We start from the raw sequence: 11,792 nt of genomic DNA, 5'->3' as shown, positions 1-11,792 counted from the left end.
TGTGCCCCCTCATCTTGTTTATGGAAGTCCAAAATGTTTTTGTGTTTTAGTCATGTCAGCCGCCATTATAATATCATTCCATTTTTATTGTTTGCTTCCTTACATGCGTCTCTTAATTTTATCTGTGTGTGCTATCTGTGTCGTATATAGTGTTACGAACCCTCCACCCAGCACTACGAAGCACGCCATCTATTGTCCTGATCTACCTACCCAGCACCACGAGCAACGCCATCTAGGGACGAGACACGAGTATGACTCGTTAGTTACCACCGAGGTTTCCTTCTCCCTATCCTGGTTGTTGCGTCACCTCCAATTCGAGGGAGAGCACTTGGCTCTGGGAAGTGACCACAGGATCATCTATCCTCTAAACCTACGTACGTGCAGTGACTACCTACCGTCTTCTACAATACTCAGCCTTACTCGTCAGCCATCTCAGCTCCTCACTTAAGTACTAGTATCTCTTGTATTAATTTCCCACGTCCACTTGCTTCGAGATTGTTTTATGTTTATTAATATGTATATACTGTTAATGTTTAGGTTAAGTTTGGTTAAGGGTAATTTATAAGCTGAATATTTTGTTAAGGGATTTATGGTACTCTATTATATACAACGAAAACTCGCATCCTTTGTCTACCCTTTATAGTCCGATTGTCTTTGTTTTTTATTGTTGTTACCTGTTGGGATCTGGGTAGACGTATAACTATATTCTAAATCCCCAACTCGTAACAATAGCCATCTGTTACTGCCGTGTCTTTCCATATACCTGTTTATTTCATTGTAATAGGTCTGGATTAATTTAACTTCTTCTGGTAGTCTGTTGTTGGGTAATGTTCTAAAGTGTGAAGTAGGAGTGTGTTTGGTTATAGATGTTTTTATTGCTGAGTGCAGTCTGTCCATTTCTGAGTCTATATCTTCTGTTGTTTTCCCTTGTAGGTTAATCGAGTGGTGATTACTTAAGTCGTCTTTGAAGCTGTCCCAGTCTGTTTTACTCATTTTCAGTCTCTTTTTTATTGGTATCTGTATGGGGTTTGTTGACAGTGTTAGTATAATTGGCAGATGGTCACTGCCTGTAAGAGGTCCCTGTATTATATGGTAATTGAAAAAGGCTTTGTTGTTGGTTAAAATTTTGTCTGGTGTCGATTGTGTATTGTGATTTCTCCAGGTTGGAAAGTTAGGACCCAGATGATTGATTTTCCCTAAATTTATTAATTGATTAAGGGCGTTTCCCACGACGTTATTATTTGTATTGTCAAAAATCCTATGTCTGGCGTTAAAGTCTCCTAAGATGTACATCGGATGACTATTGTTAGCCAATTTTAATAGGTCTTCTATAGGTAAGTAGTAGCAATAATTACGTCTCCTTGAGTTGTATTTATTTTTATTGCTAGAAATTCATCCCGGAAGTCATCAATTAGTTTAAATTTTAAGTTTCTTTTAACCGCTATCGCTACTCCGTCATTTTTCTCGCCCGATTTATTTCTTTGGTTTACATAATAGTTAAAGAGTTTTATGTTGTTGTTTTCTGTCTCACCGTGACTGTTTATTAGTATAATGTCAGGCCAATTTCGCGATATATATTACTTTAGGTTAATTCTCTCGGCCTTCCAGTTTCTTACGTTGTGTTGTGTATTATTCTAAAGTTCTTACTGTTTGTCTATATTGTCCATTATTTCTTATGCCTGATTGTGGTATTGAGTGAGACCTATCATCCTGTTTCCCGCTTTCTGACTCTCTATACTCTGACGGGTCTACTATTTAAAGTCTTTTGGTCAGAATCTTAAGGTTTGTCCGTAGGTAATTAGTGACCAGACATAATCTTCACTTAGGATTTTTCTTGATATCCACTTGTATATCCCTCCTTCACAGTTTTTACTATTGTCCCTCCTAAGGGTCTCGATGTTGGGATCATGTTTTGTTGTAGTGATAACTTTTAATCCAATTTCTTCAGCAGATTCAGGTTGTATATTGTGATCAGTTTCCATCTTATCTTCTCCTCCTACCCTTTTGTCTGTCCTTTTGTTATTTCTATCTTCTCTTTGTCACTTCTAGTCATTTGTCTGGGATCTCTATCAGTCGCTTGTGTTCCTTGTGTATCAGCTGTTGCTCAAACCTTTGTTCGTCTTGATGTAGTCTTTCTCTCAGTTCGCTTGCATATGTTGTCTGAAATAGTTTTTCGGATTGTGGATTCTCTGGAAATATCATCTCTGGTAGGTTATTCAATTTAAACATTTTCCTTAATTCTTCATTGTATGATCCGGGTGCAATGATATTGTGCAAATGCATGGATCATATACTAATCATTACCTTATCATGTATTGGCTCAATTAGGTTTAATATGGTGGATTCTGGTCTGTGAGCCTCTTGGACCGCTCTCTTGGCTATTTCGACGTATGTCGTATCCTTCTTGTCTTGTTCCTTTTCCTTGTTTCTTGTTCCTTGTACTTTATCATGTGTTTTTTTATTGGGCATGCCATTGCTAACGTCCTATGTCCTATGTATGCATTCCCGTTTCTCTTACAGTTGAGACAGCCAACATGTGTATTCTTACATTCAGTGTAGGTATGGTCGTCGCCTGCACAATCTGAGCAGTACTTTTTTCTTTTTCCGGACAGTCTCTCGTTGTGTGTTCTTCATATTTGTAGCAGGAGAAGCAAGTTTGCAGACTGATGAATGTCTCCTTCTTTATTTGATGTGGTGTGACTGACATGTTGAATATTAGAAAGCCCTGTTGTAAAACTTTCTCAGCCATTGACACTTCTTCAAACATGAGTATAGTCCTTTATCTTAATGACTTCTTCAATCTTCATCCACCTATTTTGGCGTTCCAGTTCTTCTTTCAGGTCTTCCTCCCGATCTCTTGATCGACTTGACGAACAAAACTGATCTTTTTGCTTTTTGTTCTGGTGGCATGACAACAATAAGGCCTTCATTGTAAAATATATCTCTTGCTTCTTTTGAAAGGATTTTATCTGAATCAAAGTCATCTTTACAGATTACTTTAAAACCTTCATTGGTGCTGAATATTCTAGTTAGTGGGACTTGCAGTTTGTTGTAAGTGATTTCTGCCACTTTTCCCCTTCCAATAGAGTGTCCCTTATCTCTATGTTTTATTCTAATGCTAGTTGTCATCTTCTTGATTACATCTAATCTCACCTATAACATTAGGCTCCTGCCTGGGGAGGTTAGTGACCCCTTGGACGGCACGGGTTTCTGCAACTCCAGGTTACCTGTGACTATAGTTATGTCTAAAAAGTTGCCACCTACCGGTGACCCCCGGACAAGGGGTGCCCTGCACTATCACAGGTTCCCTTGCCGGATCGACCGTATCGCTAAGTCCCGCCTCCCGTTCAAGGAACGGAGTGCATGAGGGGGATGAAAAAAGGAAAGAAGAGGACTTAGAGAGTAGAGACAGTCTACCTACCACGCCACGTTCGGTTAGCCAATCAGAGCACTGCAGTAAACGTGCATGTATCACGCCACCCGTGGGGCACCACTGATTGGCCAATCCAGGACGTAGACGCACGGGTAGTAGTCAAAATTTGGGTAGGCCAAATATTTGTTTTTCCAAAGTTGGAATTTCCGTACAATCTGTGATGGTAATTACACCGTCACTATGTTGAGTAAGTACAATCACTAGGATTGAGTGTCTTATCACAACAAAGTTGCAGACTCAAACATGCAGCAAAAGAATCAGGTCTTCGCAGCTCGTGTCTATTTTACTTAGGCTAGCATACCTAAGTTAAAGCAAACTCCTTGCCAATACAAGAAGGAAGAGGATTTCTTATAGTCTAATAAACAATTCATCATGACCAAATACAGTATCTAACACAGGGGGTCCGGGGCGCAGCCCCACAACTAACCATTTGATTGCATTATCTCTGAGAATAGTTAGCAATTATCCATTTGATTGCATTATCCCAGGTTAAGGGGGGTTGTGTGGTTCCATATCACCAGATTTATTAAAAAACTCTACGTCAGGCTAAACAGTTTAGGCTAGATAGTGGTGGCTGCTTGGATTATTTCTTTGTCTCTTATTGACTTCGGGTGGCTAACCTCTATAAAATTGAGGACACCAATAGACTTTGTACTAAGGTTAGGTTAAACAGACACTTTTGCTGTAATGGAGGATTTCGCCATCGGGCGTGACGAAACCTCCGGCGAAATAGTGGTTAGGTTAGGCGGCCGGTAGTGGTTGGTTAGTTGCCTGTATTATTATTATTATATAAAATTTAAGGTCCCCGTTAGACTTTACCACGGTCAGGCTAAACAGTTTAGGCTGCTTGGATTATTTCTTTGTCTCTTATTGACTTCGGGTGGCTAACCTCTATAAAATTGAGGACACCAATAGACTTTGTACTAAGGTTAGGTTAAACAGACACTTTTGCTGTAATGGAGGATTTCGCCATCGGGGAGCGTGACGAAACCTCCGGCGAAAGTAGTGGTTAGGTTAGGCGGCCCGGTAGTGGTTGGTTAGTTGCCTGTATTATTATTATTATATAAAATTTAAGGTCCCCGTTAGACTTTACCACGGTCAGGCTAAACAGTTTAGGCTGCTTGGATTATTTCCTTGTCTCTTATTGACTTCGGGTGGCTAACCTCTATAAAATTGAGGACACCAATAGACTTTGTACTAAGGTTAGGTTAAACAGACACTTTTGCTGTAATGGAGGATTTCGCCATCGGGGAGCGTGACGAAACCTCCGGCGAAAGTGGTTGGTTAGGCGGCCCGGTAGTGGTTGGTAGTTGCCTGTATTATTATTATTATATAAAATTTAAGGTCCCCGTTAGACTTTACCACGGTCAGGCTAAACAGTTTAGGCTGCTTGGATTATTTCTTTGTCTCTTATTGACTTCTGGTGGCTAACCTCTATAAAATTGAGGACACCAATAGACTTTGTACTAAGGTTAGGTTAAACAGACACTTTTGCTGTAATGGAGGATTTCGCCATCGGGGAGCGTGACGAAACCTCCGGCGAAAGTAGTGGTTAGGTTAGGCGGCCCGGTAGTGGTTGGTTAGTTGCCTGTATTATTATTATTCTATAAAATTTAAGGTCCCCCGTTAGAATTTACCACGGTCAGGCTAGATAGTGGTGGCTGCTTGGATTATTTCTTTGTCTCTTATTGACTTCGGGTGGCTAACCTCTATAAAATTGAGGACACCAATAGACTTTGTCCTAAGGTTAGGTTAAACAGACACTTTTGCTGTAATGGAGGATTTCGCCATCGGGGAGCGTGACGAAACCTCCGGCGAAAGTAGTGGTGGTGGCTGCCTGTATATCTCTATAAAATTTAGGCCGCCAATAGACTTTACACCAAGGTTGGCTGCTTGGATTATTTCTTTCTGTCTCTTATTGACTTAGCCTCTATAAAATTGTGGACACCAATAGACTCTGTACTAAGGTTAGGTTAAACAGACACTGTAATGGAGGATTTCGCCATCGGGGGGCGTGACGAAACCTCCAGCGGTGTGGACTGCACCACGGTTAGGTTAGGTAGTAGTGGCTGTCTGGATTATTTCTTTGTCTTACTCAGGCTGGCAAGCCTCGCTAAAACTTTAGGACACCAATACACTCTTCTACTACCAAGGAGAGGTTGTTGGATTATTTGTTTGTCTATAAAACTTCAGGACACCAACACACTCTCTACTACCACCACCAAGGAGAGGTTGTTGGATTATTTGTTTGTCTCTTACTTAGGCTGGCAAGCCTCTATAAAATTTCAGGACACCAATACACTTTAACCCAGGTTAGGTTAAACAGACACTTGCGCAATGGAGCAGGCCGCTAGACACTGCTGCCGCTGCTGTAATGGAGGATTTCGCCATCGGGGGGCGTGACGAAACCCTCCGGCCCTGGTAGGGAGAAGTCTTAATGGATCGCAGTGAGGATGCTGCTCTGCCATCTACAACACCCCTGACCGGGTACGTAAGTCGTCTATGAACGATTGGTACGGCACATCAGCATTCGGGTGATCCCGCATTTGGGACGGGAGAGCCGGCACTGATGACACGACTTCCAGTTCCCCTTGCATGGGTCCATTCTCCGGCGGTGCAGCAAGCTGCCCGCCAGAGTCTCGTAATATCTTTTGACCGTCCCACGCGAGCCGACGCGGTATCGTTGTTTTCTAGCCGGATGCTGCCTTAGAGGCTTTCAGGCATAATCCCACGGACGTAGCCTCGCCCACTGGCCGATCGACCAAGAACGGAACCATATGTCCGGACTGCCGCTTCCTCCTCGTACTGAGCAGGACTACTATCGCAACGAATTCATTTTAACAGTAGGGTAAACTAACCTGTCTCACGACGGTCTAAACCCAGCTCACGTTCCTGTTAGTGGGTGAACAATCCAACGCTTGGTGAATTCTGCTTCACAATGATAGGAAGAGCCGACATCGAAGGATCAAAAGCGACGTCGCTATGAACGCTACGCCCACAAGCCAGTTATCCCTGTGGTAACTTTTCTGACACCTCTTGCTTAAAACTCCTAAAGTCAAAAGGATCGATAGGCCTTGCTTTCGAGTCCCGTATTCGTACTGAAAAATCAGGACTGCCAGCATTTGCCCTTTTGCTCTACGCGAGGTTTCTGTCCACGCTGAGCTGGCCTTAGGACACCTGCGTTATCATTTGACAGATGTACCGCCCCAGTCAAACTCCCCCACCTGATAATGTCCCCCGGATGATCGCGGCGGCGCGAAGCGCCGCCTTCTCGCAGACGCTGGCCCGCCGCTTCGCTGTTAGCGCATGCCGAACCGCACGTCCACTCGTCGGCCCTTCCGCCGCTAGGGCTAGAAAGAGAGACGCCTCCGCGCGGGAGACTCCCATTCCGTCTCACCGAGTAAGTAAAGAAACGATCAGAGTAGTGGTATTTCACTGGCGGCCGCCCACAAGGAGGCGGAACGACCTCCCACTTATGCTACACCTCTGATGTCTCTACAAAATCAGACCAGAGTCAAGCTCAACAGGGCCCTTTTCTCGCTGTTTAGTGCAGGCCGTTCCCCTGCCTGTGGGTTCGCTAGATAGTAGATAGGACAGTGGGAATCTCGTTAATCCATTCATGCGCCACTAATTAGATGACGAGGCATTTGGCTACCTTAAGAGAGTCATAGTTACTCCCGTTTACGCGCTTTGGTTGAATTTCTTCACTTTGACATTCAGAGCACTGGGCAGAAATCACATTGTCAACATCCATCAAAGACCATCGCAATGCTTTTGTTTTAATTAGACAGTCGGATTCTGGTCCGTGCCAGTTCTGAGTTGATCGCTGGGCGCCAGCCGAAGTGGGATTGTAGTGAACTGAACGGCCCTGCCCCCGCACCTCTTACTACAAGAGCTTTGGAGGGACGCGAACACCGCCCGACACGCCCACGCAGCCTAGCGCGTTCCACGGAAGGGCCGGAGGTACGCCGGTCCGAGCTCGGTTTAGAGAGGCGCTTAGGCCACGCGCGCCCGCGACGAGAGGAGCGCACATGTGCGACATCATCCCGCCGGACGAACCACGCAGTTTGCCCTAACGTCCCTATCGTCCTCGCCCAGTCCTGCGCTCAACCCAGGCCCGCTTCCCCGCACAGGCCCGACTGGCCCGATCCTCAGAGCCAATCCTTATCCCGGTTACGGATCTAATTTGCCGACTTCCTTACCTACATTAGTCTATCGACCAGAGGCTGCTTACCTTGGAGACCAGATGCGGTTATGGTACGCGCAGGCCCGAAAAGGCAGACGCCGCCGAAACGAAGTTCCGACAATGCTGCCTGGGATAACCACCCCGCATTTTTTCACGGACCGGGCGGTGGCACTGGACGCCGCAAGAACCGCGGGCGCTCTACGGCTAACCGCCTTACCAACGCCCTCTCTGAATGAGAGATTTTAGGCCACGGTGCCTTAAACAGAAAAGAGAACTCTTTCCCGGACCACCGCCGTGGCGAGCTGGTTTCAGCGTTAGGGACCGCGGGCATGTAGCATTCCAAAGGGCGCACACACACGGCTAGGGTTCCAGGCCTGGTTACGAATAAGTACCGTATTCCCTTTCGCCACTCATCCTTTGGCCTTTCACTTTGTTAGACTGTGTTATATAAGACCGAGGTAGATAGATAGATAGAACCCCTACTTAGTTGAAGTTGTTCTTCTTCTTCTCCTCTGCTCGGTTGCATTTGCCTCGAGCGGATCAGGCCTTAGCCCCTGGAGGAGCGACTAACCCATGTCCAACTGATGTTCACATGGAACCCTTTCTCCGCTTCGGTCATCAAGGAGTCTCTCGAGTATTTGCTACTACCACCAAGATCTGCACCAGTGGCGGCTCCAGGCCGGCCCACGCCGAAACCCTTCAGCGCTCACCACTGCGACCCTCCTACTCACCGGGGCTTCGAGACCTCGCCTTGAGAGCGAGGCCGGTAGTGCGCCCGGCGGTCGAGTATCGGGAGAATGCTTGAGCGCTATACCATTTTAAGGGCTAGTTGCTTCGGCAGGTGAGTTGTTACACACTCCTTAGCGGATTCCAACTTCCATGGCCACCGTCCTGCTGTCTATAGCAACCAACGCCTTTCAATGGGATCTGAATGAGCATTCATTTAGGCCCCTTAACTCGACGTTTGGTTCATCCCACAGCGCCAGTTCTGCTTACCAAAAGTGGCCTACTAGATACTCAGATTAGTCGCCGGAGCTTCATCCCTACAAGCAAGCTCGGCATCTCACCCATTTAAAGTTTGAGAATAGGTTGAGGACGTTTCGTCCCCAAGACCTCTAATCATTCGCTTTACCGGATGAAATTCACCCTGCGAGTTCCAGCTATCCTGAGGGAAACTTCGGAGGGAACCAGCTACTAGATGATTCGATTAGTCTTTCGCCCCTATACCCAGCTCCGACGATCGATTTGCACGTCAGAATCGCTACGGACCTCCACCAGAGTTTCCTCTGGCTTCATCCTGGCCAGGCATAGTTCAACATCTTTCGGGTCCCAACATATATGCTCATGGTACTTGCCGACTGCCCGCGAGCCTGCCCCGTGCCTCCGGCCGCCATCGACGCCCGCTCGGGACGGATAGCACTGGCTGCCGATCCCAGCAAGTCCCGGCTCGCGCCTCCCCATGAGGGGAAATTAAACTTCGACCATCGCCCTGATGACCTCCACCACACGCAACGTCCAGAGACGGGGGAAAGTATCTCACCCCGCTTGTCGCGGCGTGGGCGAGGCCGCAGGCAGCCGGTCAGGGATCGGCCCAAGACGCACCGGAGAGCCTGTTACAGCTGCCCCGGGCGCCCGTCACTTTCATTTCGCCTTTGGGTTTAGTGAGCCCATTGACTTGCACACATGTTAGACTCCTTGGTCCGCGTTTCAAGACGGGTCGGGTGGATCACCGACCTTTTGCATACCGCCAGAGCAAAACCGCGCCGCCAAGCGGGCGGCAAGCTCTTTCTCGACGCATCACGAGGGCAGCCAGGACACCGTGGTTCTCTGCCGCGCTGTCTCCAGACGAGCTGGAGAGAGTCGCGGCGGCGCAGGTACCAGTCCGACCGCCTTCGACGCCCCGCAACGGGTCGCGGTGACTCCACGAGGCGGAATACGCCGCTGACGCCAGCGTGAGTGGGGCGCCGCCTAAACATTTTGGTCGCCAATTCACAACACCCACCCAGTCGGCTACAGCCGACGAGCTGAACTTCAGTTCGACCTTTCAGTTTCCACCACCTGCTCTAACGGTTTCAATGACTCTTGAACTCTCTCTTCAAATTTTTTTCAACTTTCCCTCACGCAAAATGTTCGCTATCGGTCTCGTGGTCATATTTAGCCTTAGATGGAGTTTACCACCTGCTTTGGGCTGCACTTTCAAGCAACCCGGCTCTACAGAGAGGCCCTTTCCGACCGTCCCATCTGTACCCTCACGGGCGCCGCCATACGGGCCTGTCACCCTCCATGGGCAGTGGCCGCTTTCAAGCTTGACTTAGACGGTATGGGACGGCGTGCTGGACCCTCTGAAACGCAACACCCCTCGTGCCCGAAGACATCGAGGTTATGCGCTGGGCTTTTCCCGGTTCAGTCGCCCTTACTAAGGGAATCCCTGTTGGTTTCTTTTCCTCCGCTTATTAATATGCTTAAATTTGGCGGGTAGCTCTCTCCTACTACGAGGTCGATCGTGGTCTCATCATCCTTAGGGGGAACAAGTTCCCCAACCACGAAGCGGAAGACGCTCTGCCACCGACTTTCTTCACCACCGACATTACCAGGCAGGAAGGTTTGAGGGGCTTGTCGCGGGGGTACCAGCGGCCATGGCGCCGGCACTCCCACCCCTGACTCCGTTCCTTCTCATTGAGTGGTAAATAGCCAATAGGAAAAGTGTTCCAGCAGAACATCTCTCGCAGAGTCATATACACAGTTTTAATGCATATACGCTCGTGTTCCGCCCTTACTCGGCCGCACCTTTGCCGCTTAAACTTTGACCTCTTTCCCCGTTCCCGCATGCCACAGCAGTGGCACTTGTTTATCCGGAGAAAGAGAGCGAGAGTCGCAGTATTAATTGGCGTGAGCGGCCTTTCCGGCTGCAGAACTAGTGCTCTATCCCGGCGAGCGCCGTTATGAGGCGCAACACCGTCTTTAACGCGTTTAGAGAGAACTCCTCCTGCCTCCCTCCCAGTCATGAGATAGACGTGGACTCGTGGCGAACTCTCAAAGAGAACGCCCACACCGCGTTTGACCGTGGGAGAGGGTGGAGGAGCGCGTGAGGAAGAGCACGGCGTCACCCAAGCATTCTCATCTCTCTGCCTGCACCACTACATGGTAGACTGCGGGCCCAGGCGCACTCATCAATTTAGGTTCCACTGCAATGCATGCCAAGCACTCTTTTCGAGGTGATAGACGAAATTCCGGCGGGGCTTACTTAAAAGATATCCGACCCGGTTTCGTTTCCTCTTCGTGGGATGGAGTGCCTCTTAGAACATGTGCAGCATCAGCCATGAGCTGCCGACGGCCATTCGTGTCTCTGTGGACAGCAGGCAAAAGAGCGCCGCCTCCAGTTATTTGCGAGGGCGACAACTGTCGCTTTGTTGTGGTTGAATGTGGGTGCGCCAAGTCCATGGACTTGCTAGTGATAGGCTTGCTTGTTTTTAAGGGCACGCCTCGCGCAAGGCGCGGGCGATTAAACCCCAAGGCGGAAGCTCGGTTCGGGTTACCCTCGTGTCGGGGAGACAGTCAGCAGGCACCGAACTCGCAGCAACCGGTGGATGTATATTTCCGACCCTCGTAGAGGAGTGGCGCTATTAAGCTCATATGGCTGCCGCCGCAATATATGCTCAACTTGTCGATGTATCTGGTATTCTTGCGATTCACATACCGACACGCAGTTTGCTGCGGTCTTCATCGACCCACGAGCCGAGTGATCCCCCGTTAAGAGTTGTGTATTTGCCATTTGGTCTTTTTGCGACTAACCATCACAGGTCGAGTCTCAATGAAAGGGTTTGACAGACATAGCCCAAGTTTGTGGTTTGGGTTTGGCCGGACGGCTTGTTGTTGTTTTTTGACACTTGAATTTCACTCTTTTTGGGCCAAGAGGCTTATTCGCCGGTAGTAAGGAACGGACGGGCAGCCGTCCAAAGCCCCGTCCGTCCTCCTCCTCCGGTCTTCGCGCTCTCGCCCGAGTGTGGTCCACCTACAGCGTGGTGGTACCTATTTTTGGTGCGGGGGCCGGGATTGTCCTCTTTCGCTGCTGGAGTTGCCAGAGCAGAGCCCGAGACCGCCCAAATCAGGAGAGTAGTAGTAGTTTTAAGAGCGCCCCGTTCTCTTTCTCTCTGTTAATGATCCTTCCGCAGG

The 11,792-nt window shown here is 48.3% G+C and overlaps 1 non-coding gene and 1 pseudogene across 1 annotated transcript; both read right to left on the bottom strand.

Moving 5' to 3' along the window:
• Window positions 1-5,835: 5,835 nt before the first annotated feature.
• Window positions 5,836-10,119, bottom strand: LOC121870874. Its single transcript, XR_006089794.1, has one exon. It is a non-coding gene; the product is annotated as a large subunit ribosomal RNA (ribosomal RNA).
• A 1,098-nt stretch (window positions 10,120-11,217) lies between these two features.
• Window positions 11,218-11,378, bottom strand: LOC121870873 (annotated as a pseudogene).
• Window positions 11,379-11,792: the final 414 nt, after the last annotated feature.

This window comes from Homarus americanus, unplaced genomic scaffold (genome assembly GCF_018991925.1).
Source record: "Homarus americanus isolate GMGI-L3 unplaced genomic scaffold, GMGI_Hamer_2.0 scaffold13638, whole genome shotgun sequence".
NCBI classification, from domain to species: domain Eukaryota; kingdom Metazoa; phylum Arthropoda; class Malacostraca; order Decapoda; family Nephropidae; genus Homarus; species Homarus americanus.
The sequence above is the reverse complement of the archived record's forward strand: the minus strand, read 5'-3'. Positions and strand labels throughout refer to the sequence as shown.